Source organism: Manduca sexta, chromosome 3 (genome assembly GCF_014839805.1).
Source record: "Manduca sexta isolate Smith_Timp_Sample1 chromosome 3, JHU_Msex_v1.0, whole genome shotgun sequence".
NCBI classification, from domain to species: domain Eukaryota; kingdom Metazoa; phylum Arthropoda; class Insecta; order Lepidoptera; family Sphingidae; genus Manduca; species Manduca sexta.
The window spans coordinates 49,133-64,628 of NC_051117.1; the positions used below are offsets into that span (position 1 = coordinate 49,133).

At 36.0% G+C, this 15,496-nt stretch overlaps 1 protein-coding gene across 1 annotated transcript in view; it reads left to right on the forward strand.

Annotated features, from left to right (window-relative positions):
* The first annotated feature begins 2,762 nt into the window (after window positions 1-2,762).
* Window positions 2,763-15,496, forward strand: part of LOC115449086 (transcription factor EB) — a 90,882-nt gene continuing 78,148 nt past the window's right edge. The window contains exon 1 of the mRNA XM_030176803.2: window positions 2,763-2,870. The gene's annotated coding sequence lies outside the window, so the exon portion shown is untranslated. The remainder of the gene's footprint in view (window positions 2,871-15,496) is intronic.

Consider the following 15,496-nt stretch of genomic DNA (forward strand, 5'->3'; position numbering starts at 1 on the left):
CTTCGGGCGACCGCCGGGCTGAGTCCCTAACTCTATATACAACTTAACCTATGCACGGCCTACCAGCTAAAACTCCGCGGTGGCCCTCTTCGGCGCATTAGGGACGGCTGCGGGCTTCCTCTGACGTTGAAGTGTCTAGTCTGCGACCGCAGCCGCCTTGCGGCCCGTCTCCTATGGGGGGGGGGGGGCTCAGAAGCCCCCGCGCACCGAAGGACGCCCTCGGCGTCTACGGCAATGTAAGGCCAACAGCACACTCCGTCCATCCCGGGGGTCAACCGAAAGATGTGCAAAAATGCACAAAAATGCACTAGGGCGGACAGCCCCCTGCTGCCCGCCGACGACCCCCTTCGTGGCCCCTATTAGTCGCCTCTTACGACAGGCAGGGGATACCGTGGTGGAATTCTCCAAACGCCCCCATTCCACAGGGCGGGAGACGCCGGTCAGTCGTCCACCCGGCGCCTCCTACGTCTCCTCTGACGGCGGGAGGGATCCTCCCTCTCTCGATCCCACCTATTGCATACCTGGCTGATCTTCCTTTAGATTGGCAGCCGTGGCTGAAATTTGGCATTACAACTACGCCACCGAGAGCTGCTACAAATACTAATCAAATAACAAGTGAGTATTTAGCCCATCTGCAGCATACGACCTTGGAACACAATGCTGGACATAATGCCTCCAGGCGCAAGATCCTAATGTCAGTCGCTTGCCACGAACGTGTCATACGCGTATTTAGAAAGCTGTCCCATTCGTTCGCGACAATATTTGGAGGTCAATACTTCGGATTGATTGGTCTTGTAACATGTTTTTGGTTTGGATGTTAGCCCGTGTTTTAGGTAGGGGAATTTATGTAAATTCTTTCTGGAATATGATAAGAAAGAAAGGATATCTAATTAGATATAGTAGTAGTTGTTTATAACATCGCTCTATATTAAACAATTTCATAAAATATGAGTCACATCACCGTGCGGACTTCATCTTCAGAGATAATGTTAGGTTTTTAATATCCTCACATTTCTACGTTAACTTAAGTGCTCGCCTCATCTTTAACACCAGGAAACAACCCAGACCTTTAAATTATACTAGAACTTACTGCACTCTTCATTGAGACAAACGAGGGTTTTACATATCCTATCTTACTAATATGATACATGCTTAAGTTTAAAAATTATCGGACGTAAGCACAGTAAACACTGAATAGATTTGTATGAAATATGACAAAAAGCTAGACCAAATCTTGAAGTATCTTGCGGAAGATAAATGCAAAATAGTACTTTTATCCATCAAGTAACACGGGCGGAGCTGCGAGCAACTACAAGTATCAGATATATAATTTAGCTGGAAAAGCCGGCAACGCCCCGCCATTCTTCTGGAGAAGTGGGTGTCTATGGGCGGCATGATTACTTACCGTACCGGCCCACCGGCCTGTGCCCCACTACTTTAAATACTCACTTTATGGCGCCCACCATTCAAGGGGAGTACTAGAACCGAATGACATGTTTTTTTTAACGTACGTCACTAAATGTCCATTTACGTCATAGAATCTTTACTTAGTATAATATAAATTTAAGAGCCCAGTGTAGGACCATTATAGATATTGAAAAAGAAATATCTCGTGTCTTTATTAGAGGAACTGTAGCCAAAAGTTAGTGTTTAGATTTAGTGTCTGTCTGTGTGTTTGTACGTGCATCACACAAAAACTACCGCATGGAATGGAATGCAGTTTTTCACGAATGTACTGTGAACTCTAACTTAAAATATAGACTCCATTTTATCCTGAGAAAATATAAACCGTGACGCGGAAAAACATTTTCACGTAGGCAGAGCCGCAAGCAAAACATAGTGTCTATTTGTTTTGAATTGTAACCAAATTCCGAACTTTAGGTGTACGTTTTGAATATCAAGTAAATAAGTTCTAAGAATTGGACGTCATTGTCCATTGCCAAACAGTAGCTGGAGACCAATATCCTTGGCAATAAATCTAGTTTTTATTTAGTGTCAAGGATAAGGTTATATGTGTTGTAATCCAAGGAGGCAATACGTTTTGTAGGAAGCCCTGTTCTTATATCCTGATCCTGATTTGGAAAGTTTTGGATAACGAATCAATCTTTGTCGTGTGATGAATCAATTTGTTTTCTATAAACATGTGAAATATTTAGCTAAAAAAGGATACCTACAGTCGAATTGAGAACCTCTTTTTTTAAGTCGGTTAAAAACAGTCGTTATACAAAAAGTGGGGTTTTAGGTATTACACAGTTGAATACAACTTGAAAATGGATTTGGGTAATATAATACGCTGGTGGTAGGATATATTTTATATCCTCCCAGATAGCGACCACCGTATGTAAGGTGTTAAAACCCGCCGTAGTGGCCCACGTAAGTGTGTCGCGTACCAGGATCGTCCTGTGTATATCCGGTTCCAACAGGCCGGCATAATTGTGCCAATTATGTAGGCCTGTTGGACCCCATTCCACTTACCGTGCCTTGCCCATGTAAAAAAAAATCAACTGAATTTATCCGGAATACCTTATCATAATACTGTATTTAAGATACTGACTCAGTTCACCTCTTTGTTTACAATGTCGACCAAAACAAACCTGAGACCATACCGCGAACCCAATATTTCACTTATAAACCACCCGACTCCCGAAACCATAAACAATGGACCTAAACCACGCTTGTGATTGCATCACACCATATTTCAGTTTACCTGGTCCATACCTGATAAACATGCGCCTACGCATCCGTCGGTATCAAGCGCCCGCCAGTATGATTGCAGACGCCGTACGGCTCGGACGTGTGACGCGCATTCGTTTCCACGTGGTGTTGTGTTGTGTAGTGTTGTGAATTGGATTGCTCCTCAAAAGGATACGGTACGCACTCGTTTTTGTTTATAGACAATTGTGCACATTAAAAACAATCAAGCCTCTTACAGCTTCATTGAAAGCGTCGGCTCTATCTCGTTGTTTATAAGAGCCAGTGTTGTATAGCAATTGTTTAGATAATTTAACCGGTGACAACTGTCTGATAATATCGATGGTTTGATCTCCACGGCCGTAATGTGAAATCCCGCTGATTGTTACTATGAATTAACGTAGTAACCTTGAAACGTGTATTTATTACTGTGTCTTATTGCACGCGTACCATTCGCTAATTCGAAATGCTTTTTATATTGTCAGGATTGTTTTGAGTCGATTGAGTCACTTTGAAGTTTTCTTTGATCACTTATCTCATGGGATTTGTTTCGGACTATATCTACGTTTGTAATCTGGGATATGAAGTGTCTAGGTCGATTTCAACATCTTTCGTAACAAACATTTGTTTATGTGATAAACCAGTTATATATCGGATTCAATTATCGTGTAATAATGACATTAGAATTGTTAATGTATTACATCGTATTTTTTGTTCATCTAATATTTTTATCTTCTTCATGACGGATAATAATATCGTTTTTGTTTCTTCTAATGGAGTACATAAAGTTATTTTACGAAATTGACATGTTATAACAAATTATTAACTATTTTATTACCATTTAAATGAGAATAGTCATATAAAATACTATTAGTATCAGTTTTAACTCAATTTAACTGTCAGTCCCGTTGGTCCTTTCCAAAGACCTTGACTTTACTGACCTCCAAACGAACGCAAGTCATGGGATCCTTGCGTTCAGTTTGCTCTCGTTTACAAATATCTGCCATATATGTTTGTATGTAAACAAATACGTGTCAATATGACAATTTTAACAACTGCTGTTTCACCTACGTAAGTATATTTCAGACGGTTATTTTTTTTTATTCATTATTTTCGAAATATGACGTTTCTTTTTAGTATTTATCGTTACATATAAAATTTACCGCCGCGTCTGTGTCTGAACGTGATAAATTCAAAAACTACCAAACGGCTTTCAATGAATTTTGGTATGGAGATAGTTTGAGACCCTGGGAAGGACATAGGCTGCTTTTTATCCTGTGAAAATATATAGCGAGAATTGTATGCCAGTAAAACTTTCACGGGGGCAAAGCCGTGAACAAGAGTTAGTAGGCAATATAAACTTTTTTTTCTATATGGGCAGTGACTCTACTTCTAATAATAAATGGAGTATAGTCCAGTTAGACTGTCGACTGACGAGGAATGATTATTCTTCGCCATTCGATTAGTCCGATAAGGCGACTATTACGCTAGTTGGACCTAGTAATTAATAATTTAATTGATTAATTATTATGATAATATTTAGTAAGGCCCTGATTCATAATACTGAATTAAATCCACCAGGTCACGTATAAGACAGGTAATTCTGATAGCACTCTTTTGTTTACCTTTTATTTGGGAACTTGACTGTTGTATTTGGTCGTCCTATATTCGATAATAAGCATTCACTCAGACGTCGTGTAACATGCTCTAAGACTCCAACCCATTGACAAACCAGCCTTATCAATATCCTTTAATATCATTCTGTTACATGGCATCCGACTGTTACTCATACGGTTTAATTAGTGTAATTAGTCAAACATTCCGTCATCTGGGCTGCCAAATTGTTACACGCTTGTATTAAGTCAATATTACCAGTTAGGCTTTTGGATTATTTCACCAAACAAGATGGTAGGGGGGGGGGGTCATTTTACCTTCCGTAAATATGGATTTTAAATTGTTTGTCGGGTTCTTATTGAAATCGGCTAAACTTGAAGGTAATTAGGTTTCTTGGTCAACATTTTCGCTCATAAGCAAACATAAGAATAAAAATTATGCATTAGACCCACGTAATTAGTTTACACTGTTTTATTAACTACACCTCACTTCTCGGCAAAGTCTGCCATCTTGTTAGATTTAGGGGATTTAAACCATAGCCTTCTTAACTGATCAGTTGACGACAGGTCTCCAGATCCTAAGTTACTCACCATTGATTGCATCACAATTAATTTTATAAAGGTACCCTGCATGAATTCCTAGTTGCTCACAGGTGAATTGAAACGAATCGTCAAAGTTAATACCTACTTTGTCTATATAACTTTACTTTAGTACTGTAACTGTTGTAGTGTTATTTATTTATTTATACAGAAAAAATAAAACAAATAAAAGAAAGACAAAAGGCACAAGTACAAATGGCGGTTTTATCGCTGTAGGCAATGTCTTCCAGACAACCATAGGATGGATATAAAAACTAGAAAGAGAAAGAGATATATAAATAGTACATTGTCCCGATTTTGATAGTATCTCATACACTACGAAACAGTTCCCAACGCAAAACGTTTGAATCATAAACGCTCATGAGATGAACCAGTTAATTAGCTAAACAAGCTTAATTACAGTTAATTACAACACAGCCACAACATCTGTCTACACGCGAATTTTGGTCGGTTTAGAAATCAAAGATCCAAAATTGTTTTCGACCATCCCCCACACTTTTAACTAAATTGGATTGTTGGAGTGGTTTTTGTAATTTGTTATCGTAAATTAGGAATATATCTAGTTAGTAAATTTTGGCTGATGTAGATTTCATCGAAATGTTTCAAGATATCATGGTTAATGGTATCTTTAACTTCAGATCGTTTAGAAATGGATTCTATTATTGATGTTAGATATTTGAAATTATAATTCATGTCTTTATCAATCTACGAATCTCTAATATTATCAAACACATTTTAATCAATTATAAGAGATTAGCATGCCATTCTTGAAGGTATTAGCCAGTTCTACCAAAATACTGGAGTTGTAACATGGCGTTTAAGAACAATATACTGAGCATTGCATCGCGCTCATTATACTGAGTCATAAGGTCATACTGTTGTTGGCAGATGAATCAAGATTTATTGAGCAGAATAAACTACTTTATCTGTATTCCTGTCCCACTGTTGGGCACGGGCCTCCTCTGTTACTGATAGGGTTTCAGCCTTACTCAACCACGCCTGCCTAATGCGGATTGGTAGACTTCACACACCCTCAATATTTCTATAGAGAATTTCTCAGGTATGCAGATTTCCTCCCAATGTTTTCCTTCACTGTTAAAAGTGACAATTCTCAAAGAATACACATATAATTTTAGAAAAGTCAGAGATGTGTGCCCTTGGGTTTTGAATCTGCGGACATTCGTCTCGGCAGTCCTTTCCACACCCAACAAACCCATCACCGCTTAAAAAAAAACGACTTTTTCTACTCTTAAATTGATATCTTCACTAACTAGTTACATCAATGCGCCGTTAACTCTTTATTGAACTACTTCGTGATCAGAAAAACCACCGCTTTCACAATCAACATACTATATTTGGTGTTTGATGTTAGAAGTCAGTGCACTGTCCTCAAAAATATAGTAATATCTCGTAAATAACGTCTTTGTGTTCTAGTTTCCTTTTATAAGGTAATATTAAAAAATATATGTTTTGTTTTAGTTATGCATTCTCTAATGAATATTGTTTTTGTTTTTTTTTCTAACTTGTATTATTGATCATTACCATAAATCCGTATTTGTCCATTTGTTTATCTAATGCCCAATCATTTTAAGAACTAGCTTTCCAGGTATCAATTTGCATGTTGTTTCTGACTAGCTATTAAAGTGAGGATATGGTTATAGAAGTGGATAGATGTCTTTATCTTCCTCCTTAAGTCGTTTGTCTAGTGAGCTGAATTCAATGATCTTCTTTTATATGGTAGCGATACTCTCATCTCGGGTACCTAGACGATCAGATGCCAGAGGCATCTCATTGCATGGCAACTCTTAAAAGAGAATGATTATTGAGGCCTCTGCAATCTTAAATTATCTAACAATATTGATATCAATAGTACGTGTTAATATATGTATATCGTATATATATCGGTATTCAACCATCTTCTGTAGGAGAGTAATGATTTTTTTTGTTTTTTTATTTTTAATATGCATTTACCAGCATAATAGACAATTACCTTTTCTTAAGAAAATACAAAAGCAAAACTAATACAAGGTGCTCAGGTCGTTTCGGACACGACTTCCATTATAATGATTTTCGGAGTTAAAAATGTGTTTATTTTAAATCTAGTTATCATTCATTATGTGACGTGAAATATTTTAACATTCTGGGAGGTTATCGCGGACCATCAGGCGAGCGAGATGCTCATCACGTCAGTTAATTGCAATAAACAACATCAGCATAAAATACTACAAGTCTTTTAATAGTTCTCATATACCTAATTGACGACGAACATTTATTGCCTGATGGCAAATTTTTAATTAGAAATAAATTAACTTCGGAGCCCATCTGTCCGCCAGTTGGGTAAAGATATTGGATATTTCTGCTTAATATCAGCTTTGAGTCTGGAATTTGTTGTCTATATAGATACTGGTATCATCTATCATATGAAAAGGAATAGAGAGGAATAAATTGGTACTTTCGTTACGTCTTTGTTTACTCTTTTGAGGATAAATATCTTAGTGTGTAGTCTATCTAACTTGCCTCACGCACCTAATGCTTCGCCCATGCATGACCAAAAACTTGGTCCTGGTTTGGACATGTCCGCGCCTTGTCCCTGGGCACTGCTATCTCCGCCCTAGTTACAGCAGTGTGTGCTGTATCGTCTAGTAATATATCAGGTGCACTCAGATCGGAGCTATCGGTTGGCAATGAGGTCAGGGTCGAGCGTTGTCGCCGCGACCTTGACCTGGCGCGGGTAAACAATCGATAGTAATCTACAACCTGTAACATACAACTATTTACGTTTCTGATATAGGAGATAACCCGCTGATCCATGAATTACGAACTGTTTAGCTATATAGTCATAATTTAAAAAACAAACACATCACGCATTTTTCTCTGAGGTGGTATGCAGAGGCGCAACTAGGGCAACAACTTTTTGTCTTGGTCTTGCAAAAACGCAAGAACAAGACCAAGACTGCAAGACCAAGACTGAATTTGGGCAACACTAATAATTAAACGTTTAAGCAACAGGCTCACGCCATATTTCCACTAAATTAAAAAATGATCAAAAATTTAAAATAGTAAAAATTTTAGTTTAAGCAAAAATGTTCGTTATTTGTGGTTTTATGACACAATTTTAGTAGTGGCAAAGACGAGTATGGCGCATTAATTAATGTCAAAATGATCCTTTATAATAAACGAACTGTTTCTAATTGATCTTAGTATACCAGTCACAATGGAGTTAGTACTAAGTTAGTAATATTCCGCCCAAAAAGGCAAATATTTTTTATCGTTTGGACGGTGGGTGGTCATGTTATCTATGCTTGTTTTACTATCAGCGTCACTATAATTTAAAGCAGTGTTTTTTTTTCTTCTTTGAATGACGCGACGAGCTTGCCGTTCGCTTGATGGTAAGCGATACGGCTGCCCATATACAATAGAAACATCATCCAACACCTTTAATTACAAAGTATTGTTTGGTATTCCACTGCGCTCGCCATCCTGAGACATGAGATGTTAAGTTTCATTATGTTCAGTAGTTACACTGGCTACAATGTCCTTCAAACCGGAACACAACAGTGACTACACACTGCTAATTGGCAGCAAAAATAGACATTGCGGTGGTACCTACCCAGACGGACTCTCACATATGAGAGACCTACCAGTAGTCTAATGAATAAAATTTCTTGGCGTCCCCAGAGTGGCAAAAAAAAATCTAGTGTCTCTCATTGCATCATGCAAATGACCGATATAAGTCACTTGGACTCTATTAACCTTGACACACACACATACACACAAACACATACAAACTCATAGTGTTGATAATATATTTATTCCATTCATATCTATATACTATTCTCGTAAATGTACAAGTTTTATTAAACTTGAAAGCCACACATAAAAAATTACCTCTATTGCCCAAGCGATAAGATTAAAATTTCATTGCAAACCTTGTACGATCAGCAACAAAAGTCGATGAACAGATACTAATTTACAAAACACCTGAACACTGAAACGGATCATAAATTACTTACCAAAGAAGAGTACAGATTAAGGTTATCATTTCAATATGGACACCAAAGTAAAGGATTGGCTGAAAAATTATGAAAAGAAATTGACGTTTACGTTGAATCCTTCGAAGAGAATCTCCTGCCAGAATAATTTTGAATTTACACATTTGTTTCTTAAACCGGCCAGTGCTCTATAAAATAGGATGTTTACAATGTAACTAACCTATTCCTATTAATGTTATAATATTACTTACTAATATATTATGATGTTTTGCCCATACTTAAAAAAATATATAATTCTGGTTATTAACTTCAATATGTACTATTATATTAACCTGAAGAATTTGTTTGTTTGAATGCGCTAAACTCAGGAACTACTTAACTTATTTTGAAAATATTTCACTAATAGAAAGCTACATTACTCCTGAGTACTATAGGCTACTTTCTATCCCGGGTCAATATATAGCATGACTTTTGACCTTGAAAAACTTTTTCACGCGGGTGGAGCAGCGAGCCAAAGCTAATATGTTATAAAATAACAATTTAATTGATATTCTGGACTGTTGTATTAATTCGGCAATGTTTTGATAGTAAAAAACGCGGTGCGCTGCGTTCCGCGAGATGGGTGTATTGAAGCTTGATGGGTTCAATTTAATGAATAGGAAAAAAGCTTCTTTGTACTTATATAAAACAAAGAATGTGCTAATTTCAGCCACATTTGTATTTATTACGGATCATAAAAAGAATTCGCTAGTAATATTTGACATTCAATGGTTTGAGTGCGTTCAGCTACTTTTGTAGTTCAATTATGACAAGTTATTTTGAATTTAATGTAATCAGTAACTTATGGTAAATGATAATGATTAGGAAATATTGGAAACAAATTATGTTCAACGACTTCTGTTGCTGACTGTACCATTTACGTCTAAGTGGCGTGTATATGTTTTCCTTAACCAAATATTCCACGTTCGGTAATACTTAAGTGATGTTTATGTTTGAAATTATATTAGTTTCAAATAACTCATCATAACATGGTTTGAACTATAGAGATTGAATAATTATTTATGTTTACGCGACTGAAAATTTCTCGTAGATATTAAAAAAAATCACGTCGAATTGATAACCTCCACCTTTTTTTGAAGTCGGTTAAAAGTAGAAATATAAATAAAACTATTTTTCGTATTTTTATCTCCGGTTTGTATATTATAGTTTCTCCCGACGTTTCAATTTTACAGCCTTCGTGGTCACGGGGCGGACTGAGGTGTTGGTTATCCGAAAAGTGAAAGTTACAATATCCTATTAAATTAAATTATATAGGCATGGAATATTTCGAGTCTAATTAACAAAACATAAGATTTTACCTAGTTATTTTTTTTAATAATCTATACAAATACATATATAAAGGTGATGTTTGTTTATTTTTTTACTTATAGGAAAATACATTACTACTAAGTGCTTTAAGCTACTTTTAATCCGGGAAAAGAGCCGGACAGCTTTTTTATCGCGGTCCAAGCCGGAGGCAGGAGCTAGTATATAGTATTTTAATTTTTACGAACAATAAATGATTATTGCCGAAATTAATTTGAAATGACTTCCATTTGATACTATATCTATCAATAATTGTCATTTTGATTGTGTACGGTTTTGTAATAACAATTAAGGCTTGTGCGCACGCGGTTTTTTACGATAGTAGAGTGAATAAGTTAGCTTCGTAACAGAAATGTAAGCAATAAATTATCAATTAGATTATTATATAATGCTGTTCCATAAGGTGTGGTAATATAAAAACCGTAAATGTGTAGTTAAGCATACATATATTAAAATCAAACAAATATTTAAAAGGAGGTAAATAGATTATAAATTATGGTTAAAAACTATAATATTTAGCAGTTAACGTATCAAGCTATTGAACAAGAACCGGCAAGCCAACAAAAAAGGTGCAATAAGTTCGTTGAGACGATCTATCAAGTCGAAATCAAAGTTCGATTATCTCTCTAACAATAATAGAATATTTACGTCCGAGTTTTTCTATACCATGTAAAGGGTGTTAAAATTTTTTTTGCACGATGTATAGGATGTTCAAATTTTGCGCAGGTCACCTTGAACAAAATTTTATTATTTCCTAACTTGAACAAAAAGTCTAAAATACCAGTTTGTAATGTCTCACAATTCAATGGCTATGGAATAAATTTTATTTACGTTTAGTAATAATTTTGACACAACGGTCTTCCCACTGATTCGAACTTATACCAACATACACTTTATATAATACATTTTACATGTATTATGATCAACCGTCTATTGATGTACCAGGTCATGACTACTAAACTTTGTTTAAATAATGAGATGACGGCTCTCTGCGTCACAAATATACCTATGCGTATATTTTATTATTCCATTGATTTCTGTGTTATGTTTCCTTATTGGTTCGGAGGTAACTACGAGGTGAGCCATTCGCTCGCCCGTTCCTTTATATTAAAATATAATAACCTAAGATTGTGCGAACGTGTATGATAAAATTAATGAAATATTACCTAAAATATTGTAAACGAACATTTCAACATTGCGTTAATAAATCAAACCGCATAGTCGTCTGTATCTATGCTAACATTGTGCCAAAGTCATCCACGAATAAAGAATATTTTCCGTAAAAATCCTAGTTTTAATTTCTGATTTGTCGATCATTTTGTAGTTTAGTACGAATATAGCGTGTGTGTGAGTGTATTTCTGACTGAATGTGTGAATAATATATCCTGATGTAACGCTTGTAATACAACGCCCCTCGTTCGACATCATATTATAAATTATTGAACTTTGAGACAATTTCACAATAGAAGTTCCTGAAAGAGATGCTAATCGAGACGATCATTTGTGTTAATAAAAGCAGATTTATTTTCTAGGCAACAAGGAATGCGTTTTTCACACTTTCATGGAGTCACTAACATCAGTTTCGTTTAGATATAAACCACCAAAAGTAAGTGACGAAAAATACATATAGGTTCATTCCACAGTTAAATCACTGCACTACTATAGTTTCCATAAAATGATTCATCATTACACGGTTTGATTTAAAGTTTGCGGTAATATCCACAGATGCTGACGATATTTGTGTTTACCTCATAGGTTTTTGCTATTGTAAATGAATTGTACAATTCGGGGAAGGCGACTATGTAAACAAATATTACGTACCTATGTTTGTGTGGCACCTAATAATTCTATATATATGAATATCAAAGGTATGCTAACGTGCATTAGGCCAATTAAGACTAAGGACTAAAACCTTAATAGTAGAGGAGGTTTTTGCTTAGCAATGATAGTATTAAATACAGAGCAGATATTAAAATACAATATTTTACGGATTTTATCGCGGTTTTAATATTGTAATGTTCTGCCGACGTTTCGAAGACTTTGCAACCTTCAAACCGCCATCCGAAAAATCAGTCACAATATCAGAAATTTCGGGAGAAAATAAAAAATAAAATTATAATATGAAAACCGCGATAAAATCCGTAAAATAGTTTTAATATTCGCGTAAACATAAATCATTATACAGAGCATATTACATAAGTTCCTTACCAGCCGACCTTTCTCTGGTCGAGCCGGGGAAAGGCGGTCGCCCATCCGAGCAGTCCGTGCAGCTGACCTTGGCCGCTTGTACTGACACACGTCAGCATATGTCATTAGAATCTATGGATACCACGGTTCGGCTTTATTGTGGATAGCTTTATATATCTTAAAACAAATCCTTCTCCTGTTTATTGTGTGTGATAGTTATTGACAAAAAATAATGTCGTGGGACATTTAAAATAAAATAAATTGCAACTTGAAGCTAATAGTCATCTATGTTTTCATGCATCTCTCCAAGAAACTTTGTACTTAAGAGTATAGTTTAGTAGTGTAATGGTACCATGCTGCCGTGGGTTCGATTTCGATAAATGATTTCGTTACGTATCGAGTCGCGTGATACAAGTTTCGACAACGTTGCCCCATGCCATGACAAATATATAACCCACGGCTTTACAAGTGCGGTTTGGTCACTGTCACTTACTCGCAAATGTTTCTCAATTTGTATTTAGTTTTTATTGTTAAATGATTGCTAATAAACCTGCTGGCGACGGTGGCGGATTTTCTAATAATTGTATTAATACAATTTACTCGGTATAAAATCTATATTATATTTTATCCATGTTTATCAAATTATTATTTATTACACCTACCTATATTGTTACATCTCTGCATCACCCAAAGGTTGGTTGATAAAGAATGCTTCGGCATTAAGTTCGCGTTTATACATAGATATATACAAAGTGTGTAAATAAATATTCCAGATAGGGTTAATGTAAAATAAAGCCTAATAATTTACAGAACTTGCTTGAAATTATGATTGTCTAACTACATTAATTTGTTTTTTAATTGCTTTAAATGACGAGATGAGCTTGCTGTTCGTCTGATAGTAAGCGATACGATCGCCAACAAACACTATACATACCATCCAATTCTTAAAATTACAAAGTATTGTGGTATTCCACTGCGCTCGCCATCCTGAGACATGAGATGTTAAGTCTTATTATGTCCAGTAGTTATACTGGCAATAATTCTTCAAACCGGAACACAACAGTGACTACACACTGCTGCTTGGCAGTAGGAATAAACATTGCGGTGGTACCTACCCAGGCAGACTCACATATGAGAGACCTGCCACTAGAATTAGGACAGGTTGAAGAAAATAGCTATGAGAAGATGGCGGTACCGTAGTTATGCATAATATTTAAATCTACGTATATAGAAGTAAATGTTCCTCATTCATGGAGGCTCATTGAGAACATTATAATCATTGTCACTTGTCATCGTATGGCGCGATTTATATAACAAAACATCCAATAGTTCAAATGATGCCAATAAGTCTATGAATGGAATTACCTCAGCAAAACTATACACATAATAACATAGTTTATCTGTATTGTTCGCGTAAATGCAGCTGAACGGATTTCGATGCAGTTTCAGTTGTATGTTGAACGAAATATTATTATGTCTTACTTGCAGAAGACACAGTTTGTTAAGATTTTTTGGCTATTAAAAAAGCGGCGATAGCGTAGTTGGGTGTGGAACGGACTGCCGAGACGAATGTCCGCAGGTCCAAATCCCAAGGGCACACACCTCTGACTTTTCTAAAAAAAAAAAAATCATGTGTGTATTCTTTGTGAATTTATCGTTCGCTTTAACGGTGAAGGAAAACATCGTGAGGAAACTTGCACATCTGAAAGGTTCTCTATAGGAATTTCGAAGGTGTGTGAAGTCTACTAATCCGCACTAGGCCAGCGTGGTGGACTAAGGCCTAATCCCTCTCAATAGTAGAGGAGGCCCGTGTTCAGCAGTGGGCAAGTATATAATACAGGGCTAATATTATTATTCATTATTATTAAAGTTTTGATAGACACACTCCTTTACTTACACTACAAATGCATTTTTAATTCCTTTGGTCCACGAATAGTGATGATATCCTTGAGTACCCTTATCATGATCATTTACATTTACTCTTTTCTCTAGTAAAAAAACTTTTTAAAGGGTATTTTAATTTTTCCGTATCAGATATGGCGATATACGTGTTCCCATCACAACATGGGACAGAACGCACAAGGAACAAAAATAGGTACTAGGTGCGCCTCTGCCAACCCCCTGGGGGAAAAAAAGCGTGTACTGTGTGTTTGTGGGCCTCACTCTATGTGTGTATATATGTGTGTGCACGTTTATTCCAACATATTAATATATGATGGTTACTCCAACACAAGCAATTATTTAATCTAAATACATTACAGTATAAGTCATAATGATTAATTATGTGTTACATGTCATTAGATATGTAATTACGATATTAGTATTATGTGACTGAATCATTGATGTGTAAAATGGTATAAACGTATTGCTATTATTTTATAAATATGTCGAATTGTTGTGAGATATAACAAGGAGAAGCGGCGATAGCCTAGTTGGGAACGAAACGGTCTTCCGAGACGAATGTGTACAGGTTCAAAACAACAGACACGCTCCTCTGAGTTTTCTAAAGTTATGAGTATTTTTTGTAAATTATCGCTTGCTTTAACGGTAAAGGTAATCGTGAGAAAACCTGCATACCTGAGATGTTCTCTATAAGAATTTTCAGTTGTGATATTGTTATTATTTTTGAAGTATGTTTTGAAAACGCGAGGTTCCTTATACAAAATTATTGAACCTACGACTTTTACGGTTATTTACTGCAATTAAAACAAGAAGGTCAGAATTTCTGCAAGAGTCATTCCATATCAAGTCAAAGAGGTAACCATAATTTCTTAATTTCTTAATAATCGAACCTAGATCCAATGACTAAACAGGCTGGAGTAATTTGGTATAAAACGCCAGGAAGTCAGCATTAACAAAATTCCAGCTAATTCTGGAATCTAGACGAACATTCCACACGCGGTGCCAAAGGAACGTCGCGTTTATTTTATTGATTTTTATAGACGTTTAAACGATTCCACTCTTAATATAAGGTGATTTGAGTTCAATACTTTATACGATACAAAAGAGCTTTATTACTAGCCTTATATACTGTCCCACTGCTGGGCA